This window comes from Vanellus vanellus, assembly GCF_965231255.1.
Source record: "Vanellus vanellus genome assembly, contig: HAP1_SCAFFOLD_59, whole genome shotgun sequence".
In the NCBI taxonomy this organism is placed as follows: domain Eukaryota; kingdom Metazoa; phylum Chordata; class Aves; order Charadriiformes; family Charadriidae; genus Vanellus; species Vanellus vanellus.
Window position 1 is genome coordinate 737,101 of NW_028127359.1, and position 20,198 is coordinate 757,298.

Sequence of the window (20,198 nt, forward strand, 5' to 3'; positions counted from 1 at the left end):
AAATGCCCCGAGTCCCATCCCACCACTCCTCCTGTGACGTTGAGCGCCGGACATCACAAATTGGTGACAGAGACTTCGCTATGGCACCACCAGAGGGAAATATCCCAGACAGTGTAATCCACTCGGGCATAATCCTGCACCCTCACCGAGTCAGGAAATATAAACCGCAGGGTCTGGGGAGACAAATGGGGAATCCTCCAAGGATACAGCTGGCCCCTCGGAGATCCACCCCCCCCCCCCCCATCCAGGACGCTGTACAGGGTAACTTCCCCGGGATGGAGCGACCTCACCTGAGAGAGAGAGGGTAAGTGACTAAGAAACATCCGTACGGTATATGCCATGTGATTGAGTTTGTGACTGGTGCACTCTTGTAAGGTATTAATATCTAGCGCCCTTGTGGTTTGTGTTGCTACTTGTCGGGGGCATTTGTAGCTCGCAATAGTGGATCCCGCTAATTTCTTTTAAATTGCAATAGTGTAATCGCCATCGCACACACAGAACTTGCAATAGTGACGTATTGGACCCGTGAGCGAAGTCCAAAGAAATTGTTAATTTGAACCTCTCAGTGAAGCCCTTTTTCCCGTTTCGTCACACTCCCCGAGCCACTGGGTAAAGCGACACCTGGCAAAAAAAACACCACCACCACCCCAAAAAAAACCCCACACCACATCCCCCACTCCCCACCCACCCCTTCTCCCCCCACAACAGCCATGGGGCAAACTCCCACCACCACCACCCCAATCTCAGCTCGGCCGTGACCCCCCTGAGACACTGGAACAAAAGCAACGGAGAGCGAGCTCAGGCTCGTGTGAGCTGGAGAGATTTCTCTTTGTTTTTTGATGTTGTTGTCATTGGGTGGGTTTTGGTTGGTTTTTTTCACAGAACACTTTGCAGTGTGGTGTCGCAGCCCCCAGGGCCGGCGCTGGCACCGCCACCTCACCCCCTGGCTCTCGTCCCTTCTCTTGCCCGATGGCTTTCACCACTTTCCTTGCTTGGTTAGTTTTTTTTTTTCCTTTGTACCTTTCTTTTTTTATATTTGGGGGTTTTGTTTCCTTTTCCTTTTTTTTCTCTTCCCCCCCTTTTTCCTCTTCCCTTTTTTCTTTTTCCCCTTTTTTTCTTCCCCCCCTTTTATCTCTTTTTCTGTTTGTTCTTCTTTCCCCTCTTTTTTTTTCTTCCCCCATTGTTTTCTTTTGTTTTTTTTTCCTTTTCTTTTTCTCTTTTCAAACATCTCTCAAGCTTTCTCCGAAGGAACGGCCCCTGGCTCTCAGCCAGCAGAAGGAGACTATGGAAGAGCTCTGGCACCCGTGGGATTGCCTTCCTTCTCCCGCCTCGCACTCAGTAGAGAGCGTGTTTTCCAACTCGTTTTTTTTTTATTAAGAAAATAAACAAAAATAATGCTCCAGCTATCAGTTTTACAAGGCATAGAAAATCTCTAAAAGGGAAACAGAAGCGCAATGTGCTGAGGTATGAAAACCTGAGGTAGTTTTTGTGTGTGGATGTGTGTGTGTCATTTGGGGTTGGGGGTTGTGTGTGTTTTATTTTTGAAATTAAAAAAAAAATAATAATTTTGCTAGTGTTTTGGTTTTTTTTTCCCCCTGCCCTGGGCTGACAACCTCTTGGAAATCTGTTTTCCCCCCCTGCCCCTCTTTTCCCACCTTCTCTCCTTGCAACCGGGATCTTTCCCCAAAGCGTTTACGGCCGAGCACAGCCTTTCTTTAACCTCTAGAAAAGCCGGCTTGTGCTAAAAAACAAACATCCCCCTCCCGCCCCCACCCCCTCTGAAATGAAATAAATAAATAAATAAATAAAAACCTTACAAAACTTAAAAATCGCCGTTAGTTTTGTTATCATTACATTAATTCTAAAAACTGATGAGCTGCTGCGCTGTGTGCTGCAGCCCAACCTCCCCCCCTCAACGCTGGGCGAGCTCCTCTGGCCATGCCTGGGATGAAAAACCCGTGGCTTTTAGGAAATTAAAAATAAAAAATTAAAAAAGAAAGAATAATAAAACCTCTCTTTCTCTCTCTCTCTGCCTCTGTTAGTCCAACTAAAGGGAGAGCGTCGGGAGGCGAGGGAGGAGGAAGGGGGAGGCTGTGGGATGGAGAGAGCCCTCCCCGTGCCCCTCGGCTGTGCATCCTCGCAGCGCCGCGGGGAATGGGGGGCTGTGTTTTTGGGGGGGTCTTTGGTTTGCTCCCCTGACCTGCTGGGGGTGGGGGAGGAGGATTTGGGAGGGGGGGATGTCCGGCGGCGGGGTTACATTCATCGGGCGGTGCTGGGCGGCACGGCGGGAGCCTCCCTTGCTGTGCTGCGGGGCCGGGGCTCCCGGAGCGTGTTTCTGCTCCTGCTGCTTCACCTGCTGGAGCATTTCCCTCATCTTGCGCTGTGCAGTCTTGGGGAGGAGAGGGGAAAAGCCAGAGGTGGGGGTCAGGGCACCGCTTCTCCCCCCACCACCCACCCCCGAGCCCCCACCGAGCATCTCGACACTCCCAACAAGCTGTAATTAATTTCAGGTTTGTTATGGGTTAGTCCCACAAATTGATGCAAGGAGACGGAGCCAATTAAGACTGAAGTATTTATTAGCAAGCGGCAGCAAGCAAAACAGCGCTGGGCGGCCCGGGAGTCTCACTCCGCCGACGGCTCGCACCCGTTTCCCGAAAGTCCCTGGTTTTATACTCTTCTTTTTCCGGTAGAGGGGTACTCTGTGCTGTGGGATCCGTCTAAAATGTCTTTTGTTCCCTCCTAGTGCAACAGTGAAAGAGCGAAAGAAGAAGCATCTCAGAGTTTTGAGAAATTATCTCATGTCCTGGAAGAGAAGAAATCCGCAGCTCTTAGGGCAATTGAAGCTTCTAAGAATTCAAGGCTGGAAAAATTGCACACACAAGCAGAAGAATCTCAAGGGCTCCTGGAAAATAATGGCCTTGTAGGACTTGCTCAAGAACTGCTTAAAGAAACTGATCCATCTTGTTTTGTTCAAACAGCAAAACAACTTCATGTCAGGTATCTTATTAATTATCTTCCGTTTGAGGTACAGGTACTGTTCCAGGGATGTCTGGTCAGTCATATTCTTTGGACACCTGCTAGGAAAGTACTGAATGCAAGTACTTTGTGTTGCAGAGCCTCAGAGGCGGTCCCGGTACCATTCAGTAGAAATTCCTATATTACAGCGTGCGTTAAAAAACAGCCCAGAGGAGGGGCTCTGTCCTGCGCCAACGCCTAGCCTTCTTCAGTAGGACTGCAGTGGAAGGGTAACCCATTCAGCTCACTGATACAGTCCTTTGCTCAGAGATTGCATCGGGTATTTGCAAGTTAATCTAACAGGTCTCTTCTGGCTTTAAACTCTTTGATCTGAATAGTTGTGCTCCATTAGCGCTTCACACCTATTTTGTTCTTTGAATGTAATGCCCCAAATTGTTAAAATGCTCTGCCAACCAAAAGATTCCCTGTTAGTTATCTTTACACTGATGTACAAAAGGCCTTTAAATTTTGCATTTTAATTCTGTCTAGAGAGACAAGTTTCTGGGACACATGAGTAAGTACCTGAAAAGAGAACTTTTTTTAAAGCAAAACCTAGCGGTTTTGCTCTAAGGAATGCACCCATGTGAATTCCTTTTTCCCTCTTCTGCCATCCCTCTGCTTCTGTGCTTTCAGAATCCAAAAAGCTACTGAATCTCTCAAGAGCTTCAAGCCAGCAGCTGAAACTACTTTCGAGGACTTTGTGATGGACATAGCCAAGCAAGAAGAGATCCTTGGTGACTTGTCCTTCCATTCCAATGGCAAATTATGAGAGCATCACGTCTTTCTTGAGTTATAGCTTTAAGGGCTTCTCTGGAAAGAGGCAAAACTTGTGCAGGGCTGCAGTTGCAGAACTCAATCTTGTGACTTGCATTGTCCCTTCTGCCTCTGTGATTCACAAGGCGTTACCTGGCAGCAATGCTAGCTTCAGCTTTGATAAAGAAGCTAAGATGCCATGGCATTCAGAACCAGTTTACATTGGCTTCCAAAATATTGTAGTTAAGTAATACTAGGTCTTCCTAGCAGCTTTTTGTCGTGATTGCACGACAGAAAAGAATAGGTTTTTATATGGTTTTTTAGTTGCCAGCAAAAATAAATAATACAACTTTCAAAGTAAAACCAGAAAGGATTTAAGTGCATGAACAGACCCATCCTCATCTGCACTCTTTGACTGAGTCAGATTTCCCCCCCCCACTGTCCCCCCAGTGCTGTAGCCACTCAACAAAGGGCTTCTGTGTTTAATTCTAAAACAACATGTATCTACATTTGAGGTTTTTTTCTCCTGAATCTCTGTCATTCCAGGTCTAGAAATACCAGAAATCAATGAAGAGCAGAGCAAAATGTACAACAAAGCTCTGATCAGTTGGGAATGCCCTGGGAAGACAGACTCAGCTGATATCTATGTTCTTGAGTATCATAAGCTTCATAGAGAAGAGGAGAGTACAACGTGGCAGGAGATCGAAGTTTGCAGCAAGAGCAAAGTAATATCTGATCTCGATGACGACAGCAGCTATGCCTTCAGAGTTCGAGGATATAAAGGATCCATCTCTAGCCCTTGGAGCCGAGAAGTTATCTTGCGTACGCCTCCAGCCCCAGGTATTGGGTTTTCTTATGTCCACGAGCTGCTGGTGGTGTTAAGAGCTGTAGGTGGTTTCCAGTAGCTCCCAGACTTCTACTACACTGTTACCGGTTGTATAAATGTTTAAAAGCACTGTTAACAAACAGGTTAAGTAGGTAGCATACTGAGACTGTGTTAGCTTGCGTAATGTTCCCGGTAGCCTTTAAAAGCAAGGAATTCTAGTGCCAGCGTGACTTAAAATATAGTTTATAAGCACAGAAATACTTAACTAAGAGAAAATTTTTTGGGATGCTGTTTTTCAGTTCTCAGTTTTCTTTTTGATGACAAATGCGGGTACAACAGTGAACATCTCCTGCTGAACCCAGGAAGAACCTCTGTGGAAAGTAGGGCTGGATTTCCTCTACTGCTGGGGTCTGAGCGCATGCAGGTCGGATGCTACACAACCCTGGATTACATCATTGGCGACACTGGGATTGCCAAAGGGAAGCACTTCTGGGCTTTTCACGTGGAAGCCTATTCCTACCTGGTGAAAGTGGGAGTTGTTTCTAGCAACAAGATACAGAAGTTGTTCCATAATACCCATGATGTGACCAGCCCAAGGTAAATTGCAGACTCTTGCTTCATACATGTTTTGTATAAGGAGATGGCTTTTTAAAAAATAAATTAAGAGCGAGCCTGGTCTCAATTAGTATACAAGATGAACCTAAGCAGTGGGAAGTGGCTTGAAGGATATAGTGTAAGCAGGTTGTCCTCTTCATCCTCTACTATTAGTAGGAAGATGTTCTAATTGTCCAGAGTCCTATTTTCTTTCTTTCTGGGAAAGAAATCGGGTTTCTACAGATATCAAGATATGTCAGTTAAAGCAAGAAGGTTAAAAAAGAGGAAAAAAAAGCATCATTTGCAAGATTGAAGCAATGCTTAGTTGTCAATAGTAAGATTCTGCCTTAATTCCCTTAGCATACTAGGTTTGGCAGCCACTCAGAGGTACAATGTTCACTGTGCATATCTGTGTGTCTTTGCTGTAGCTTGCGTCATGGTGGATTCCAAGTCACTGGCTCATCCCAGGCTATAGATTTGCATGTGACACTGGAGTGCTACTGAGCACAAGCCAAAGTGCAGTGGACAAACCAGCAAAAAGATTTCCAGCTCTCAATTACAGTTGTAGTAAGCCTGGATGTGTCTAGGAACTGCAGGCTGGGAGGCTATCTCCCAGGGGCTCTTAACTTTTTCATGAATCTAACAAAAGTGTTGGCCTTCTGCTGTATAACATACTGAAATTATTAAAACGCCAGTGTCTCAAGCTTCTGAAAGTCAGATGGAGACTTTTTGAAAAATGAGAAATTAGATCCTGATTTTCTCATTTCTCCCGGTCCCTGCCAGGAGGGAGCGAAGCTCAGCCCCGCTCCCTCCTTTTACAGGGAGGAAAACAAAATGGAAAAAAGAAAACCAAATTGTCCTATATTAGAAGTGTATAATTCCATTTTAAGGGTAGGGCAGCAATAGGGCTGGTACCACAGCCCCCCAGCCCCACAGCCACTGTGGGTCACCGGCGTAATAATGTACCTCTCCGGTAATTAAAGTTTCTTTTGGGAAGGGGGGAGAGATGGGGACTCTCCTGCGCCAGGACCTTTCCCCTCCAGGGAGGCAGAGCCGGAGCAGCGAGCACGGTCCTGCCCGGAGGGCAGCGTGGAGGGGACGCGCACGGGCATCCAGGAGGAACAGCAGCAAGGAAACCCCGGCACTGCACCTTTCCCTTCCTCCGAGCCTTTTTCTTTTCCTCTTTTTAAGGGCTCAACCAGTTTCTTCCCCCTCTGACCGTCACCATGGGGCACTGGCACCAGCAGCTTTGCAAAACCCCATCCTGTAAAAGCCGCCTGATTTTAGCCCTGTTTGGGGATGCGCTGCTTCCATCCTTACAGAGCAAACTGATAGATTTGTTTTTCTCCACCCTCCCCATTTAGCAAGAAGCACCAACGTGCCGTTGTCGTTTTGGGTCGGTTTGCTGCAGAAAAAGGCTCCCGCAGGGGACGGGATAAGCCGATGGCAGGAGGGTCCCTGCACCCATCCCACCGCTGCTGGTGGAGGGCGGCAAGGGGACCTTTTCTTCGGGGTTGTCCTCTCCTCCCGGGCTCTGCAGCCCCACGCCGCAGCCCAACGACCCCCCCGAGATGGGAAGAGAGCACGAGAACCATCTCTGCTCAACAGCTCAAGAGGAAAAAACAAAATAAACGAAAGAGATAAAATAATACAATAGGATGAGATACAATAACGCAGGAGCACCCGCCCCACTCGTGGCACTACTTTTATTCTCGGCCACTGCAGTGATTGGGGGGTTTGACAGGATGGACCTTCCAAGGTCCCCTCCCACCCAAACCAGTCTTTGGGTCCATGACTGGAAGTGTCTGAGGTCAGGTTGGATGGGGCTGCAACCAACCCCGTCTACTGGATCCCAAACCACCCAGAAATCCAATCCAAACTGTTCTTTGGGTCCGGTTGGAGGTGTTCAAGGTCAGGTTGGATGGGGCTGGGACCAACCTGGTCTACTGGAAGGTGTCCCAGCCGATGATGGGGAGGTTGGACTGGATGGACCTTCAAAGGTCCCCTTCAACACAAACCGTTCTGTGGGTCTATGACTGGAAGTGTCCAACGTAAGGCTGGATGAGACTGGGACCAACCTTCTCTACTGGTTCCCAAACCTTCCAGCCCAAAAATCCAACTCAACCAACCCAAACCTTCTATGAGTCTGATTGGAGGGGTTCAAGGTCAGATTGGACAGGGCTGGGACCAACCTGGTCTGTTGGAACCCAAACCACCCAAAAATCCAACTCAACCAATGCAAACCATTCTGTGGGTCTGAGTGGATGTATCCAAGGTCCGGTTGGATGGGGCGTTGAGTAACCTGCTCTACTGGAATATGCCCCTGCCGAAGACAGGGGAGGTTGGACGAGATGGACCTTCAAATGTCTCCTCCAAGCCAAACCAATCTGTGTGTCCATGACTGGAAGGTCCGAGGTCAGGTTGGACGGGGCTTGGAGCATCCTGAGCTGCTTGAAGCTCTCCCTGCTAATGGCCACCCCACCAGAGGTTGGCGGTTGCCGTGTCACCACGGTCAGTCAATCAGCGATGAACATGTCACCCTGATGTCACAAGAGGTGCGTGGCACACCCACTCAGGGGGTATAAAAGGGCCCACCGGGTGGTGGGTCCCACACTTTGGAGGAACGTCCATAAGATGACCTCCAACATGGCTGTCGCCACCAAGAACCGACCTGCCAGCGTGAGGCGGACCAAGATGGACTTCTGGGATGGGATGGAGCACACCTTCGCTATGTCCAGCGTCACCGCTGAAGGTACGGCCAACCGCAGCCACCTCTCCGGCAGCCAAGACTCAAGGGCTTGTCACCATTTCGGAGCCAGCCCTGACACTTGGCGTCTGCCACCGCGTCGCGGCTCAAGGGGGAGATGTTTGGGGTGGACCTGAGAGCTGGTGGAGATGGGGCCTGACCTGGTTCTTCTTTGTTTTTTCAGAGCGAACGGCCGTCTGGGATGCAGTGGCTGGCTACATTCAAGACCAACTCCTGCTCCACAAGGTGGTGCAACACCCGCGTCCTCCTCATGCACCATGAGGGGTGGTGGGATCCCCCTGGGGCGTGGCCTGCTCTCACCCTTCAACTCCTCAGAAAATAGGAATCTCACCCCAAAAGTCCCCACTGATGGCCAAACGGGGCCTGTGCAATGTTGGTGTCACTTCTGGTAGGGCTGATCCAGGTCGCTGGAGACCCCCCCGGGATGGCCTCATCCTGGTTCTGCCCAAACTCCAGTGCTGGTTTTTTCTCCTGAGGAGGGGAAGGACTCAACATCTCCTCCCCAAAGTTCTCCCCACCGCCCAGCTCGTGCCTCCAAACGGTGGGAGAGGGCAGGATCCAGCCTCAAGCACCATCCCTGGATGGGGGAGGTCACCTCCAGATCTTCCCTCTAGCCAGTCCTCACCCTCCCACCCTTCTCGTCCACTTGCAGGGCGTCCGAATTCCCACCCTTGGCTCCTTCGGTACTGTCCTCGAACGCGTCCAGGTCGGAGATGAAACCCTGACTATCCAGAAGCCGGTGTTCCACCTGGCCAGGAACCTTGCTGTTGTCCACAACCTGATGGACAACAAGGACTACCTGCCCGGTAAGATGGCTGACTGCACGGTCATCTTCTCTGAAGCAACTCCAAAGTCCAATAATTGAGTGGTTTTGAGTTTTTTTGGGGCAATGCAATGATTGTGACACACAAGCTGTAGGACACGGGCCACCGGGTGAGCGTCTCCATCCTTCTCCTGTGGTTCTTCCAGGCAACAAGGAGCTGGAGCCCCTCAAGTACTCCAAGGTGGCCGTGGCAGCCGCCGTGTCCCGGCAGAAAGTGGGGGACTGCATCCAAGGCACCACGACCCTCCTCTCGCACTGCCTGGGGAAGGGGGAGAATGTGGCCCTCATCCTGAGGGAGGTGGGGGTGCTCCTCATCGAAGGCACGAAAGTGCACGTGAAATTCTACCGCAGCTTCCTGGAGAGGCTGTCTGGGAAGGAGAACTTGGAGAAGGTTGTCTTCAAGGTAAGCATTTTGGTTTCTCTGTGGTGCGTGCGGTCCCACGGCAGTGTTCTGGCACTGCTTGTGTGGGGTCCCTCAGGACACGTTCAGCCACTCGGTCCAGGTGAGAGTTACGGTCCTGCCAACACTTGCTGCCTCAAGCTCCTCCGACACTTGAGTGCCTCAGCCATGTGGGGGATGTCCCACCGTTTTTGGCCTCTTCCAATGTGGGGTGCTTTAACCACGTGGAGGGATGTCCTGCCATCTTTGGCCTCCTCCAACACTGAGACCCTCAACCACATTGAGGATGTCCTGCTGTCTTTGGCATCCTCCAGTGTGCAGTGCTTCAACCACGTTGAGGATGTCCTGAATCTTTGTGTTCCTCCATTGCAGGTCCCCCATCTGCTGGACATGATTGTGTCCCCAGTGGTACCCGTGGCCTCACTGAGCTTCTCCGGCCGTGTCATCCTCTTTCCCAAGTGAGTACGTTGGCGGCTGTAGCCGCTCTTTGATGCCAACGCCCAAGGTAGCATCTCTTCCTTGTGCCGCTGCGGGTGTCCTGGGGACACCAGGCGGCGACTCTTGATGATGTCCCCAGGCCGCAGTCACTCCCATAAGGCAGCTCTGAGGGGAAAGACAGAGGAATTTGGATGACATTTCTTCCCGTGGTGGCCTGGACTTCTTCGCTGGGCGACTCCATTTCCCAGGCCCGTCCTTGGGGATGGGATGTGGTAGACTTGGGAAGTCAATGGCCTTCATGGCAATGCCAAACTCTGCCTGCGGGCAAGTGGCCGCAGGAAGTGGCAAGTGCTGGTGGTGCCATGGGTCATATGGGTGTCTTCTCCTTCTTTCCAGGTTTGTGATGGAGTGTGTGCCCAAACACCCACCCAGGGCTCTCCTCAAGACCTCGAGACAAGTCCCTGGTGAGGATGTGCAGATGAGAAAAGACAGTTTGCCAGCTCTCCAGCAAGGTGGGAAAGGTAAAGCAGCTCCCAGCTCTTCTCCATGGGACGGGTAACCAACTTCTGCCATGTTGTGGGGAAATGGCCGACGCTGAGCGCCAAAAGGCTCCGACTTGTCCTAAAGCTTCAGGCCAACTCCTGAGGGCCTTTTGTCCTAACGATTTGTTGGTGTCACCAAAAGAGAGCCCCGGGGTGGGATGTGCCCAAGGGTACAGTGGGAGGATGGTGGGCCAAGGCCTTCTCCTCCCCCTCTTCCCCTCAGAAATGACACCTGTCCCCTCCCCGGCACCACCCGGCTCCTCCTTCCTGACCATCATGATGATGATGAAGTCGGAAAACCACATTGGAAATGGTGCTGGTGTTGGGGAGGACACGATGGGGCTGCTAGAGGAGCAGAATGTCCAACCCTCAGACATTTTGGGAAGAGGCCTGAGCACTCCCTGCGTGTCCCTGGGTGGTCTGGCAGCGTCACAGCGACGCTCTTCTGAGGAGGTGTCTTCTTTCTGGTTCCAGTGGGGTTTCCCGGTTTTCCCTTTCCTGCTGCTCCGAGCCCGACTCAAAGCAAAACACCGCAGTTTGGGGAAATCTTGGAGCTGCAGAAGAAGAGGACAAGGTCTCTGGCCAGGTGAGGCTGAAGGCTCAGGGTGGGCGGCCACACGGGGCCATTTTACCCGGAGAGGTGGGAGACGCTCCATCCCTGGAGACATTCCAGGCCAGGTTGGATGGGGCTTTGAGCAACCTCATCTGGTTGAAGACCTCCCTGCTCATGGCAGGGGTGTTGGACTAGATGGACCTTCAAAGGTCCCTTCCCACCCAAACCATTCCATCAGCCTGACTGGAGGTGTTCAAGGTCAGGTTGGATGGGGCTGGAACCAACCTGGTCTACTGGAAGGTGGCCCTGCCGATGACAGCGGGGGGCGTTGGACTAGATGAACCTCTAAATGTCCCTTCCAACCCAAACCATTCCATGATTTTCTGACCCAGCAAGAGCCCGTTCCCCAGCCCTGAACGCTCCTTGGTCATCACCACCCAAGAGTGGTGAAGGCAGCACCTGGAGGGGTGGGATGTGGCTGCTGGGAACACCCCCATTTCACAGGGCTGGATCTTCTCCAGCTCTTCAGGAGAGCCCCAGCGTGGTCTAGGGACAATGGGACAGCTGTGTGTCAGATGAGGGTCCCGGCACAGGGGGTTTCCTCAGCCAACCTGCTGCTGGCTACATGAGGAGGCACGTGGCTCATGGGGAGGGGCAGAAAGCAGCCCCAAACCCATTGTGTCCTCAGGTAGACCTCTCCCTTTGTGTCCTTCCAGGCGGCGGTTGGTGGTCCCAAGGGTCTCCTCCGACACAAACCAACCCATGACCAGCCAACCCAAGGGCAAAGCAATGCCCAAAAGAAAACATAGACGCAGAGCCAAGAGATGGCAGCCAACCCTCAGTCCTATAGAGGAGGAAGAGGAGGAGAAGGAGGAAGAGAAGGAGGAAGAGAAGGAGGAGAAAGAGGAAGAGAAGAAGAACGAGTAGGAGAAGGAGGAGAAAGAGGAAGAGAAGGAGGAAGAGAAGGAGAAGGAGGAAGAGAAGGAGTAGTGGAGAAAATCCTCACCGAACGCACAGTGCTGAAGGCGGTGAAGGCCGAGTCCTCCCATCCTCACGAAGCCTCGGCCTTCATAACGTCTGTAATAGCCGTATTATCGGCAACGAGTTCTGAGGTCAGCCTGCTCAAGGAGCCTGCCTACGGGGCCCTCCAACGGCCACCACCGAGCCGAGGCAGCAAAACCAGCAAAGCTGTCCCTCCATGGAGAGTTCAGAGAAGACTTTAAAGGACAGTCCTGTGAAGAGTCCCTGGAAGGATCCCCTGAAGAGTCCTCCAGAGAGTTCCCTGCTGAGAACCCTCTGTCACCCGCTGCCAAGAACCCTGGCCAGACCCCCGGCTGTCCCCCAGCATCGGCCACCCCGCATGGCCCAACTGTTGGAGGAGCTGCTGAGGAGGCAGTCCCAGGAGGTTTTGACCCGCTCGCTGCTGCCACCAGCCGTTGTCTCCTGCCAGGCTGTGCCTAGATCGGGAGAGGCGGGTGGCAAGCAGGCCAAGCGCCCCGCGCCACACGGCACCCCCAGGACGCAAGAGACCTCCCCGTGGGACAACATCCCACCCAAGAAGAGGAAGATGGTGGTGTGCTAGGTGGAAAAACACTCCAAACCCCTGTGGGAGGGAACGCCGGAGCGGGACGGTGCCGCAGTGGGCAGCAGCAGGCAGCACATGGGCAGCAACAAGCGGAGGGCATCTGATGGCAACACTATGGCCACCAAGCGACGCAGAAACCTGGTGGATGCTGGGGGGCAAAGTGCCCCACGCTCGCCCAGCCTCTCTTCATGGGCTGATAGAGAAGGCGTGGAGCACGCATCCCCACCGCATGCGACCCGCACCCACCCACTCCAGCCCCAGCCCCACTCTCCCACATCTCTCTCTCTTTCTTAATTCATTAAAGGTTTGATGTTTGGTTCACAGTGCGTCTGCCTGCGGTCATTCCTGCAGTGGGAGGCGCGGGGGTTAACGCAGCCCGTGCCGCATGTGTACATCTGACCCTCCACCTCTTCACCCCTGTATATGAGGAATCCCCCAAGGTTGTGGATGGAGACTGTCCTGGTTTGAGATAAAACAGAACCAATTTCGTTCAGTAACTTCGCTTCTTAGCGGGGCCTCTTCTAACTACTAAAATAACTGCATATTGTGCAGACAGTGTTCACTCTCTCAGAGAGATCAGACCAATTGTTTACAGCTGATGCCCAGGCATGGGATGCAGAGAGGCTCCTGCTTATACTTATTGCCATAACAGCCAAGGCCAACCAACTTTGTTATTTGCCCCGTCGGAGGGTCGGAAGCGGAAAAGCATAGTGGGGTCCCACCTGGAGGGAGGAGCGGACAGGACAGGTGACCCAAAACTGACCAACAGGGTATTCCATCCTGTGGGAAACCTTGGCTGGTCCGAGGGATCAGAATGCGAGTTTAACGTTGACCTTGAGCAGATATCCGTGTACCCTTGAAGAGACTGGGGAGTCCTGAGAAGAGCTAAGTAAAAAGATAAAGGTTGGCAAACATCCTGGCTTTGACCAGAGCATGAACAGTGTGTGATGTGAGAGCGTATCGGGCAAAAGTAGAATGCTGAATATATGCATAGATAAGCACCTGGGTAAAAGACTCTAAAAAAGCACTGCTTGTTAAGTAAAGAAATTGGATTGCTGCAACTTGATGTCCAGTGTCGTGTCCGTCCCAACAACGACACAGTATTATCAAGATTTTATCCTGCACATTTACACAAAACAAACAATAATAATCTTTTTTATTACACGTGGCAGGTCAGTGGCAATTCTTCATGCCTAATCTACTGATTACTCTGGTGTCTTGTCATGTTAAGAACATAACTCTCCCTCCTATAGCGGAATTATATTGTTACTGATTCATTGAATAAACTAATTATATTTTCTTCAGTCATGCCACTTGACCAAGAATAAGGAGAAACATATTAAGGGAGGTAAATATTTATTAGCTTGTCTTCCTCTGACCTTAATTATGTTGGATAAAGCCCAACATTCAAAACAAAACGGAACTCTCTTGTTACTACCTTTTACAAGACACTTCAAGGGGGTATTTATTTAATCTACATTTAGTAATATAAAAGTTTGGTGTATCACTGCATCTAATCCTGTAGACACTCAAGACAGCCAGCAGAGAGCACGGAGCACCTCTGGGGAAGTGAGTCCTCTCACCTGTCTTTGGCACTGTCTTATGATTCAATAAATAGCCCCAAAAGAGTGCCTATATCTCTCCATTTCCAACAGAGAGCCTACACGAGAAATTTAAACTACATTCCTAACCTTAGGGTGGCTAAACTTAGACTACACAAATCTTGATCATGAAGAAAAACTCTATGAAAGACCTATGTTGTATATCTCAGGAAAGTACACGAAGGGTTAACAGCCCATTTCCACCTTTTCTATCTACACTCAATTGTTACAGGGAGTCACTGCGTGTGTGACAATATATGTAGAATCATTGAATCATAGAATTGTCTAGGTTGGAAGAGACCCTTGGGATCATCGAGTCCAACCATCTACCCTACTCTACAAAGTTCTCCCCTACACCATATCCCCCAACACCACATCTAAACGTCTCTTAAACACATCCAGGGATAGTGACTCAACTGCCTCCCTGGGCAGTCTATTCCAATGCCCGACCACTCTTGCTGTGAAAAATTCTTTCCTAATGTTCAGTCTAACTCTACCCTGTTGGAGCTTGAAGCCATTCCCTCTTGTTCTGTCATTAATTACCTGTGAGAAGAGACCAGCACCAACCTCTCTACAGTGCCCTTTCAAATAGTTGTAGAGAGTGATGAGGTCTCCCCTCAGCCTCCTCCTCCTCCAACTAAACAGTCCCAGCTCCTTCAACTGCTCTTTGTATGATTTGTTTGCTAGGCCCTTCACCAGCTTCGTTGCCCTCCTCTGCACTCCCTCCAGCACCTCGATATCTCTCTTGTATTGAGGTGCCCAAAACTGGACACAATACTCGAGGTGTGGCCTCACCAGTGCTGAGTACAGGGGCACAATCACCTCCCTACTTCTGCTGGCCACGCTATTTCTAAGACCAGCCAGGATGCCGGTGGCTTTCTTGGCCACCTGGGCACACTGCCGGCTCATATTCAGCCCCTTGTCAATTAGAACCCCCAGGTCTCTTTCTGCCCGGCAGCTTTCCAGCCACACCTCCCCAAGCCTGTAGCGCTGCACGGGGTTATTGTGGCCCAAGTGCAGGACCTGGCACTTGCCCTTGTTGAAACTCATACCATTGATGTTGGCCCAATGATCCAATCTAAGTCTCTCTGTAGAGCTTCCCTATCCTCCTGGGAATCAACACTCCTGCTTAACGTGGTGTCATCTGCAAACTTGCTGATGATACACCCTATGTCCTTATCGAGATCATCAATAAAGACGTTAAACAGAAATGGTCCCAACACTGAGCCCTGAGGCACACCACTTGTGACCGGCCGCCAGCTGGATTTAAATCCACTGAGCACCACTCTTTGGGACCTTCCAGTCAGCCAGTGCTTGATCCAGCGGATCGTATGCTCATCCAGGCCCCGCGAAGCCAGTTTTTCCACGAGAATTGTATGGGGGACAGTATCGAATGCTTTTCGAAAGTCCAGGTATACAATACCAACAGCCTTTCCCTCGTCCAAGATTCTGGTTATCTTGTCATAGAAGGAGATGAGGTTCGTTTGGCAGGACCTGCCTTCCATAAACCCATGCTGACTAGGCCTCACCCCCTGGTAACTAGGCCTGATCCCCTGGTACTAGGCCTGATCCCCTATATATATGGGGGAAAATTAAAAGTGTTTCTATCCTCTTTGTAATATGCTATCTTTCATCATCACCAAGTTCAAAAAGCGGGGAGGATGGGCAAATGATGTCATAGTTCCTTCCTCTAACAGTAATTTAAAAACTGGTAAACATTGTCTGAGAAGATGGAAAGTACTTGCCTTCTGCAAGTCTCGCCCGGTCGCTTCCAAGGGTAATAGCTCATTTTGCTGAGGTGAAGACACAGTTTTTGTTGATTGGTGGTTTTTGTTGATTTTGTTTTGTTGTTGGAATCTTGTAATACTCAGCTAAATATATCCCAAGAGGGAAAAAAAATGCAAAGTTTACTATATTGGCAGCACTGCTGTTTAGGAAGGAGTGACTAATTCCATACTTACCAGATTTATAGCACATTTCCTTTATTGCTCTTTCCTCTTCAATATCTGTAGCAGTCTTAGGCACCCAATTAGAAACATCTATAGGACAGATTTTTAAAAGATTACTAGTTATCTATACAAAGGCCTCCAATAATTCTTAAGAATCAAATACCATAATGAATTTCTGTCATGGGTGTTTCTTTTCTGACTGCAACCTCTGCTTCTGGGCAGAAAAATGATTCCGTAATATTAGGTATTGCCAAGTGCAATGGAATTGCAGTTACAACACCTATTAAGAAGTTAATGTTTGTTGATTTAAAATGAGTGAAAAAAAATCTTCAGTCCTTATTTGCAAAACAGTCCTTCATTTACACCCAAAAGGAAATCTTGTGACTAAACATGTCCCCAGGGAGCGCTTGTCACAAAACCTCTGCCCAAAGTTACTGTCCTGTAACGCCTGCCAGCAGAGCTGGTGAAATGAGCGCTCCTTATCTGTCTCAGTTCAGGCTACTAAGACGAGCAAAGCCCTGCTCTTTCTGTTGTTGAAGTTAACGTGGCCAACTCAGACTGAAACCGAGTTTGGAGGCCCTAACAGGCAGCCCTGCCCGCTCACCCGAAGGACAGCGGGAAAAGCAAAGGCGGCTCGGGGCTGCCTGAGAACTAGCACCGTCATTTCCAGGGTGCACGCAGGAGAGTAGGTTGTTCTCTCACGCTCTGGGAATGTGCAATTCATTCCATCACTCTGAATCTCTCATCTCTGAGTGAGATACAGTCAACGGTTTAACTACAGTTCACAAAAAGGGAATAAATAATAATGTAAATATATACATATAGACACTGCAGTTAATCTAGTGAAGAGTTTTGTCTGGTTTCTCTTCGCTAGACTCGAGAGTAACTTTCTGCAATAAAATGAGACTGCCTTCAGAGTTTAGGAAATCAGTCAAACAAATTATTTAAGTTGAAGTCACTCGGCTATCTTTTGTAAACAAACCTGTGACTTCACCTTCAGTGATGAGTGTCTACAGCCCCTGTTCCAAAGTTTGTTTCCCGGGAAAGAAGTACCTCCTGAATTTGTGATTTCATCCCCAAATTCTGAGAATTTTTGAATGGTGGATCACATCATCTGAATAGTGGATCACATTTTAAACTTCATTGAATGAAAAAGAAGTGAATTGTACCACCATTGAAATATACAGCTAGGCATTTCACAGGGGTTAGAAAACATTGCCTCACTCACATCTGGGGACTACCAGTTCCAATATTTTGAGGATTAGCTGGAAGCTATTTCCAAAACTTGGCAACAACTCTTTTCTAACAATGTAATTGTTATTATAATACATCAGTTGTGATGTATACACTGCAGGAGTCCAAAAAACCCATTCTGCTTCCTTGTAAAAGAGAGAAAAAAACCCTTTACAGTTCTCTTCCTCTTCGTCATCCTCTTCATCCTCCTCGTCGTTGAGGTTTATAATCAGTGGAGGGTGAACGGGTAGTAAAATATTCTTTTGATTTCTGAGTGATTCTTGATGATGGGCCGGAGGCAGAATCCCTTCTTGTACACCCTGTGGCAATGGGGCATCTGCAGACAAGAACATTATTTTATTTGGAGGGAACTAGAATATCAAGTCCAGGTTCAGACCAGCAGGTACAGTTTTTAAATCATTATATTGAAGGAATCATTAAATAGACAGATTGTGCCTTTTAGGAAAAATCTTCTGCGGAGGTTGACGTCTTCCAACTACAAGAAAGTAGGAAAGACGCTCTCTTCCGAGAGCATCTTCCAACTACAGAGAGTAGGAAGAATCACAGGCACTCACTCCTCTGACTGGACAGATGAGGCAGTGCTGAATAAGGCCTTTTGAAAAGAGGAACACTTTGACCATTCTACGCTATTTTAAAAAGGCTGGCTGTCTCTTCCAGCTGGTGGATAGATTAATTTGAGGCAGAAACCTTCTTTCTTCCAATACCTTTTAAGATATTTACAGCTGAGGGAAACACACAATCAGTAATACCTGGGCTGAAGTGAGTGAGTTCAGGACCCCACCTGTGAAACTCGTTTAAACATGCTGAATAATAGGCAGGCCTGTATCGCTCCTCATGGCATCAGTTTTGGAGGATTTAGAAATGCTAAGATTACCTTTTTTTGGCTTGTAGACGTTCTTTTGCTACCAATTTTCTGAATCAGAATTCTCTTTACTAAGTACAAAATGTAGATTTTGAGAAAGAATATCAAGTTCACAAAAATAATTTGCACTTAATTAGAAGAAAATCAGAAAAGATATTCTTTTCCTTAGGAATTTATATCTACCCGTAATATTTGCAGCAAAACCATTCCAGTACAGGGATAGCATTTTCTGAGAGCCAGGAAATGCAACGGACTGAAAATAAAAATGATGAAAAATGGTAAGTCTATTTGTACTGTTCAAGCTGACCAATTTGCAGCTCTATATACAATCAGGATTCTGTGCATTATATTAAAAATATCAAAGAAATAAGATGAAGCGTGGGCATTTTCTGTTATTCCACTTGCTGTTATTCTTCCGCATCTCTTGCTTGCCTAGGAGCAGCATGTGTATCCTAGCAAACCCATTTTAATAACACTCCTGCAGATCAGATTTGTTGTATTTCATGCCAGAGAAAGTAAGATACAACACTTTACCTTGATAGAGCCTTTGTCAGTGTCCAGAATAGGATATTATTAGCCCTGGGTAGTGTAAGCCAAATCAAACTTGAATTCGTTTAATCACAAAGCGGCAATGTGCCTTTGAAAAACTGTTCTATGGGATTCTAATAAAAGAAGCAGCAACTTGGAACTTGGTGTTATTTTAATCAGTCTTTAATCAGTCTTACCCCGGCAGAAAACACTCATTCCCTCCAAGAAGCAGCAGAGGTTTCTAGTATGAGCCGGGCCTCTGCTTCCCAGCATGAAAAGGTCAAGATTGGTGAAGATACGGCGGCCTTGTGGAAGGAAAGGGAAAGGTACTGGAAGCAGAGGAGCCGCAGCAAGGCAGCGGGGCTGCGTCTGGGGGCCTCTTCCCGCTCTTGCCCTCGGCATCCCGTCGGGGCGGGAAGAGGCGGACGCCTCCAGCGGCGCCTGTGCTGTCGGCACCGGTGACTCGGGGCCCGATGCTCCTGGCTGCCGCCGTCAGTGCCACCGGCCCCGAGCTCGCTGGCGGGAGCAGTCGGGGCGGGAAAAGGCTTCTGCGTTGCTCCTCTTGCGCAGACGTGGCTGTGCTACTTACCCGCCCCGACGGGGGCTCCCCCGGCCGGGGGCTGCCCCTCCTGCCGCCGCCTGTGCCGCTGCGCTGCGCTGCGGGGGCTGCTCTGGGCGGCCCCTCGGGCTCCTTTCGCTCCGCATCGGGCAACCTGCGGCGCTCGGTGACTCCCGGGCGCAGCCCCGCAGGGCTCTGCCCGCCCCGCGGTGGCCCCACCGCCCTCCCAGCGGGGGAGAGGGCGGGTACGGACGGGACGGTGTGTGCGGCACAGAGCCCGTGCGGCGGGGCCCGGGGCAGGCAGGAGGGTCCGGCCGTGCCCCCCGCCGGCTGCCCCGCCAAAGGGGGATGGCCGCCGGGACGGAGCGGCCCCAGCCCAGCCCCGGGGCTGCCCCGACGCCCGGACAGCGGGGACCCGAGGGACACCGAGCGGCTGCCCCGGACCGGCCGGGACCTCGGGGCAGCGCAGGAGGGGAGCGCCCCGCGGCCGCCTCCCGGGGCGGCTCGGCCCCTCCGCCCGCCGCTCCTCTGCCCGCCCTGCGCCAGCCCGGCCCCGCCGCCGCGCTCGGGGACGGCCCTGACCGGCCGAGAGGGGCCGCGAGATGACGAGCCGATCCGAGCGGGGCCGAGTGTTGCCGAGCGGGGCCGAGCGGCAGCCGGTACCTCTCGCCACAGCCGCTGGCGAGACCTGGGCGTTGCCCGGGCAACGGCGGGAGGCTCAAACGCGCCGCAGCGGAGGGAGCGGCCGGTGGCCGAGGGAGCCGCTCCGGGGCCGGCCCGCTCCGCGGCGGAGAGCAGCGCAGCGTGAGGGGGGAGCAGGGGGACGGTGCGCTCGGCCTGGCGGCAGAGCCGCGGGAGGAAGGAGAAAGGCTGAGGAGCAGCCGGGAGCGTGAGCGAGAGAGAGAGGGGCCGCTGGAGCCACGCTCTGCCCTCCCGGAGACGGGGACGGGAACGGAGGACCGGATCTGCCGGTGACATGCGGAAACGAAACTCCAGAGACTCCACAACCGGGAAGGCTGTAAAGTAGGTGTTTATTCAGCGCTGGGCAGCACGGGGGGGTCGCCCCACCACAATCGTGCGCGCCCAATGCAGCGGCCTTCTCAAATATATATTGTGCTTAATTACATAATCATAAGATTTCCCAATACG